The sequence below is a fragment of the Pelecanus crispus genome, chromosome 3 (assembly GCF_030463565.1).
Source record: "Pelecanus crispus isolate bPelCri1 chromosome 3, bPelCri1.pri, whole genome shotgun sequence".
Lineage (NCBI taxonomy): Eukaryota > Metazoa > Chordata > Aves > Pelecaniformes > Pelecanidae > Pelecanus > Pelecanus crispus.
In genome coordinates this window covers 29900330-29906329 of record NC_134645.1, presented here as the reverse complement: position 1 = coordinate 29906329, position 6000 = coordinate 29900330, and positions in this window count along the sequence as shown.

The following is a 6000-nucleotide window of genomic DNA, read 5'->3' as shown; positions in this document are numbered from 1 at the left end:
GCTGAGGGAGAAGGGATATAGCTACACAAGGGAGACAGGTTCTGTGTTTCAGAGGAAAAGCCGTGACCTCAAGAGATTCCTGAGCACCTCAAAAGCCTGAGAGCCTATAACAGCAGTAAGGGTGTGGAGGCAGAGAAATGTACACAACATTTTATTATTTCCTTGCATGCATCAGCCCTTAAAGTAAAAAGTGATTGTGCCTCTAAATCTTTTCATAAGTATGTCTGTACATTTTAGCCATATGTTTAACTAAAACCCTGAAGAAGTGAATTGTAAGTCCAGAGCACCTACAGGGAAAATCCTTTAAGCTATAAAGCGATTAGCACTAGACCTGGGGACTCAGATAAGCTGAGCTACAGGTTCCTCTTCCTCTGTAAGGTTCAGAGTCAGGGAACCTGTGTCCAAAATTGCATTGGTTCTGCAGTCTATTCAGATAAATGTATTTGGGAGAAGGCAAGACCCAGCTGGGAGCTGCCTAATGAGTCCCTGGGCAGCAAGAGCCCTTGCCAGTCTGAAAGCAAGCCACACCAACAGCTTTTCAATGAGGCCTTGCTTCTGGGAACTGTGATTTGCATCAGTCAGCATGGGACCAAGCTTCACACTGGGCACATTACAGTATGCAGAAACAGTTTTGATTTCCCAATATAGCTGTTTTGAATTACTGTGGTCAACTGAGTCCTCTTGGAGAAACTGCTTCCCAGATACAGAGTTCCTCTGCAAGGTCCTTTGGTATCTGTGAAATGGGAATGTTGTAGCTAGCTTGACTGCTTTTGAGATTTCAACCATCACTTCAAATGCCATAAAATTGGCCTTTTCCCTCTTGTGAGCACAATTCACTTGAGGGCACTGAAGCAAGGCGAGCTCATATTTGTGCCTGTATATTGCTCATTCAGGTGATCAGGGAAGAAATCACACTTCATTGGTGATGCGTTTGATCCTACATAGTATGAAAATCACAACACGGACTGCACAAACGTGATGCTTACCAGCTTCCACCCTGCTCTGTTCTTAACCATATGCTTTATGACCCCTCTTGTGCACACCAGCATCCAAAGTGATGTAAACTCTGGTGCAGATTTAGAAGAAGAGCTCTGCATTTGTGCAAGGTGCGGCAAACAGAATTACAGGAAAGGTAATGCTGTCAAATGTCCCCATGCTATTTTACATAGTGCTAAAAGTAAGATGAGACCAGACATCTCTTTTTCTGGAAATGAGAATGGCGTTTTCCCCTGTTATAAACACAGTAATTCATCTTACTCCATTTTTGTCCCCAAACTTGCTTTATAGGGTGGTTTTTCCCATTTTATAGCCTGACACATTTTCAGCATTGATTTGTTTGTTTTTCTTAATGGGCAAAACTGTTGTACTGATGCACCTTGGTGCTGGGTGATATTAACAATCAGTGGTTCATGGCTGACACTTGAAAGTGTGGGCATTAAGTGATGGATTAAACTTGTCATTCAAAAGCTCCATCCTGCTTTTATCTGTGGCATGCTCTGTCCTTGAAAAAGATTCTCACCAAATAAGAAAAAAATGCTTGGAGTATTCAATAAGAAAAGAGAAGAGATGAATCTGGATGAAAGTGAGAAAATATTTCATACAAGTGATGACTCATCTATTTTTATTTTCCAAGTATAATTCCAGGGATGTGTAGAAAGCTGTGACTACGGGATACCCAATGAAAAAGGAAGCAGCTTGGCTGGAATTGAGCACCAAATTTGCAATCAGGCTCTTAATTAGAACACAAACACTGTCAAATAGTAACATTATCACCTATAATTGTTCCAACAGAAAGAAACACTAATTGTGACATTAGCAGCCAGAATGCTTTCAGGCAGGATCTCTGTTAAAATGCAAACACACTAATTGACATGATGAGGAAGATGAAAAAAAGAAGGTAATAAAAGAGGCTATTATGCTTTATCTTGGCAAACGGAAGGCTACTTTAGAAACACTCAATAGCCAAAGAAAGGGCAGGTAGCTTAAGCAAAGCAGTAAATGAAATAATGAGCATTGTTGATTCGCTGCCTTTGTCTCAGGGAGCCAGAGTGATTACAAAGCCAGAGCAAGAGCCAGAATCTACTTTCTGCCTCATTAGTGTAAATTCAAAGTAGCTTCATTGAAGTCGGTACAGTTGAGATTTACAGGCTTTCAGATCTCAATTACAAGCTCTGGATCAAAGTCTCGCTCTTCCTGGGACTCTGAGCAGTAAGGCCGAGAGTAAGGAAATCAACCCATGCCTTTCATAAATCAGATACAAATTGATCAGCAATTGCTCTGCCTGTCCCTGGCGAGGGAAGATCTACCGAAGGAAAGGTTGGGCTGTCAGCTGGATCCCATTGATCTAACACACTTGTCAGGCAGTTTAGTTCAGCGGGCTTAAGAACCAAGGCCACACTGCATGGAGGGACCATGGCTGCTTCTCCATGAAGCCTGCTCTCTTCCTACACAGTCCCAGACAAAAGGTACATCACCAAATCTCATTGCCAGTTCCCTCTGTATTCTTCCTGCCAAGCTGACATATCTAGATACAGAAAATTTTACCTGGGATTGCTCCCCATCCTCAGGTCTCTCTTTGAAATGTTTGTTGCGTACAGACACTTTGCTTTGAGGCCTTGCCACTGCACCTTGGATTTAACGAATCCCCAGAGTACGGATAACCGATGACGTGGATTGGGAACTCAGCGGGAGGTGGAAAACATAGATGGTGTCTCCCTCTGTTCTGTACACCGCCAGGAATGCTTATACTCAGTAGCAGCTATTTCTTCCCAAAATCTAGCTGAAAAGCACTGTTCTTAAATACTGTGTCTTTGTTGATAGCTTCCTCAACGATATTTCTCTCCTTTTGCTTTGCTGACACTCCAACACTCCCGTCCAAATTACTATCTCCCCATTTGGCTGTGGGTGAAGCCTTCCTAAGGCAGCGTTGCCTAAGGAGCTGACACTGTTTACATTCTCAGCTAAGTACAAGCAGAAATGTTAAAACAAAGCAATTGCTGATGCTTACTCAATCCATTAAATACCCATCTTCTGCTCATGGTACTCCAGTTTGCAGTAGTCTCCTGACAGATTTTGAGGCCACATGATATTACTTAGCTCTATTACCCTAGTAATATTTCCCATGAAGTTCTGGAAAAGGTTTGCTAGAATGCGGATATGTGAAATTTACTGGGTCTTTTCCAACATCTACACAGTTGCAGTTAGAGTCCCAACAGGTAATACGGTTTTCCTGGCACAAGTTTTGTAATGTTAGAGGTTTGTGAGTCTCTTATCGGCAGAATGTGCCTTCCAGGGGTGTCACACCCTTCAGCTCTTGCACACCACTATGCTGCCACTGAAGTCCCCTGTCTGGCACATTCGCTTTCACTTTTTTGCTGGTGCTGAAATGTAGACCTACCAATGTGACTTTTTTCCTCCATTGTAAAGGTTAGTACTGTATTTAATCCCCCCCTCCTCTCATCCTTTGAGACTTCCTTGGTTTTCCTGCACTTTTCAAAATTTATTGCCAGTGACACAGTCAATTCATTAGCTAAATTGAAAACCTGAGAAGCATATTGTCCAGATCTGCTGATCACAACCTATCACAGAATCATACAAAGTATTTTCTTACCTGGCCTTCGTTAGCAGCTGTATTGGCCAGGCTTCTGTTCCTTCCCAAATGTCCATACCACTCTTCTTGTTAAAGACCAATTAAAAAAGGAGATAAAAAGGCAGCCCAGCAACTCAACCACTGGAGATGCCTCATTGATTTCTTTGCCTCTCTTCATTCATTAATGGGTCCATTTTCACTTTTTCTCTTCCGATGTATTAACAGCTGTTCCTATTTCATTTAAAGCCTATTAATAAAGATATCTCTTCATTTCAATTTTCAGCTCTAACCTTCTTGTGTTTTGTGGGAATGAAACAAGGTAATACAGTGGGAAAAGTACACATCTACGTACTTTGATGCATTACCCAATTTCCTTGGGACTGTTGAATAACAGTCTGTTAACTGCCATGACAGTCCCAGAACCCTCCTTTTTTTCCCCAAGCACATGCAGATTATGTCATGGAGTGCCATGTGCGCTTCAGGAATGCAGGGCTGCATCACCACCCACATGCAAGCAAAGACCACCCTCCCTTTGTCTTGTCCCCAGACATCTTGGGGTTTTTTCCATATTGACGCCAAGGGAACATCCCCAAAACAGCTGGCAAAGCCACTTGGGTCTGTACAGCGCCCACACCGGTGACACTGACCAGAAACACATTCCCTTTCTCCTTAGGTCAGGCACATCACAAAACCTTCTCCTGCTCAACAGCTTTTTTGGCAAACATAGTAGAGAAGGCAGAGCCTGAGATAGAGTGACTGATTCAGCTCCAGGAGATAGCACCCACAAATAGGAATGGGGCGTGTGAGAGGAGGCTGCAGTGTGCCACCACATATTTTTTATCTCATCCTGAGGAGAGATCAGAGAGTGAAGTTTCTGGTCATGCCACCCTGACTTATTATTGGGGCCAACTTTGACTGCCCAGTTAAGATGAAGGTCAGTGAGATACCTGTGTAATTTCCAGGATAAAGAGTAAATTTGAGAAGACATGGTCTACCTAAGCAAGATGTTGGCATAAAGGAATCAATTCCATTGTTCTGTTCCTAGTACCTGAGTTGAAAATCTGAACTGTGTCATGGGTCTACCCAGTTACAGTCAATGGGAGACCTACTGATCACTGAAATGAGCCCAGCATTAGGCTCGAATTGATTGAATCCCTGAGGAAAATCTTGAGAACTGAAAACTGTAGAAGTCCCACAGCTGTGACTTGATTTGATGGAAATCTGATCTGTACAAGCAGGAAAAGAGCTCACAATAAACTGTTTACAGAGATTTTTAGAACATTTCCTCTGCCCAGCAGACCATTTTCTGCAATAATTGTCATTCTTCTCACTAGGATATGATATGCAGGTGGAGTAAGATGATAGTCCAGAACAATGTGGTGAAGAGGGCAGGTTTGAGGACATAGTTCTCAATCCACGAATGCTTATGTTAATATGACTATACACTAGAGTAAAAGAAGAGGCTGAATGAAAAGACCGGTGGCCCATGATTACTTCAGTCCATTTAACATTTTTCTTCCAATAAGGAGTCTGAGCTCAAAAGAAGCACACAGATCAATTTGAAATACTTCTGTGTTGGATTTTATGTTATGGAACACTCGTATGTATTTCAGTATGTTTCCAGGTGTCTTCCTCTTCTAACAAAAGGAAGACTGAGCCCCAAAGTATTACTAAAAGTGAAGGATTAGGGTTCACATATTGGGCAAGTGAATCCAGTGGACTGTAAAATAAGAAGAGCGGGGGGATAATGAGGCTCCATCCAAAGCCCAGTTGGGGAAATGCCGCTGTCTCGGATGGGCTTTGAATTAACACACGTGTATGAGGCTGAATATGGCACAAAAGTGGCTTTTTTTGTATGAAGTATATTATCTAACTAATCCTTCAGTGATTGCCCCGAAGTTCCTTCCTCAACTCTTCTGTACAGAAAAGATCTTGGTTCCCTTTTCTAGCATCGCGCCTGCAGTTACACTCTTCAGTGCTACAATTATGGAGGCATTACACTGTGGTTCTGCTCCACAATATCTGTATATTAACATTAATTTGATGTAAGCAGAAGAATAACTGCATGACAGAATAATTGCACTCTAATGATTATATAGTTAAAGTACCTGGATTATAAAAATATACATGCATTAAGTATCAAACTAAAGAGATAATAATAAGTCATTAATTCATTAGGCAACTTCCAGAAATATGAATGAGTTATGATTAGCTATCCTAAGGCATAGGACTAATGTAATTACAGTAATTATATTGTATGTATTAAAGGTAAAAAGGGGGAAATTGTTGCATGAACCTATCTTAAGGCTGTTGCTTTCATTCTGAAATGGAAGAATTTTGTTCAGTTTTTTAGAATGACTTATGCTCTAAGATTTATCCTCTCCTACTTCGCACCTGGTTTTTTTCTCCCC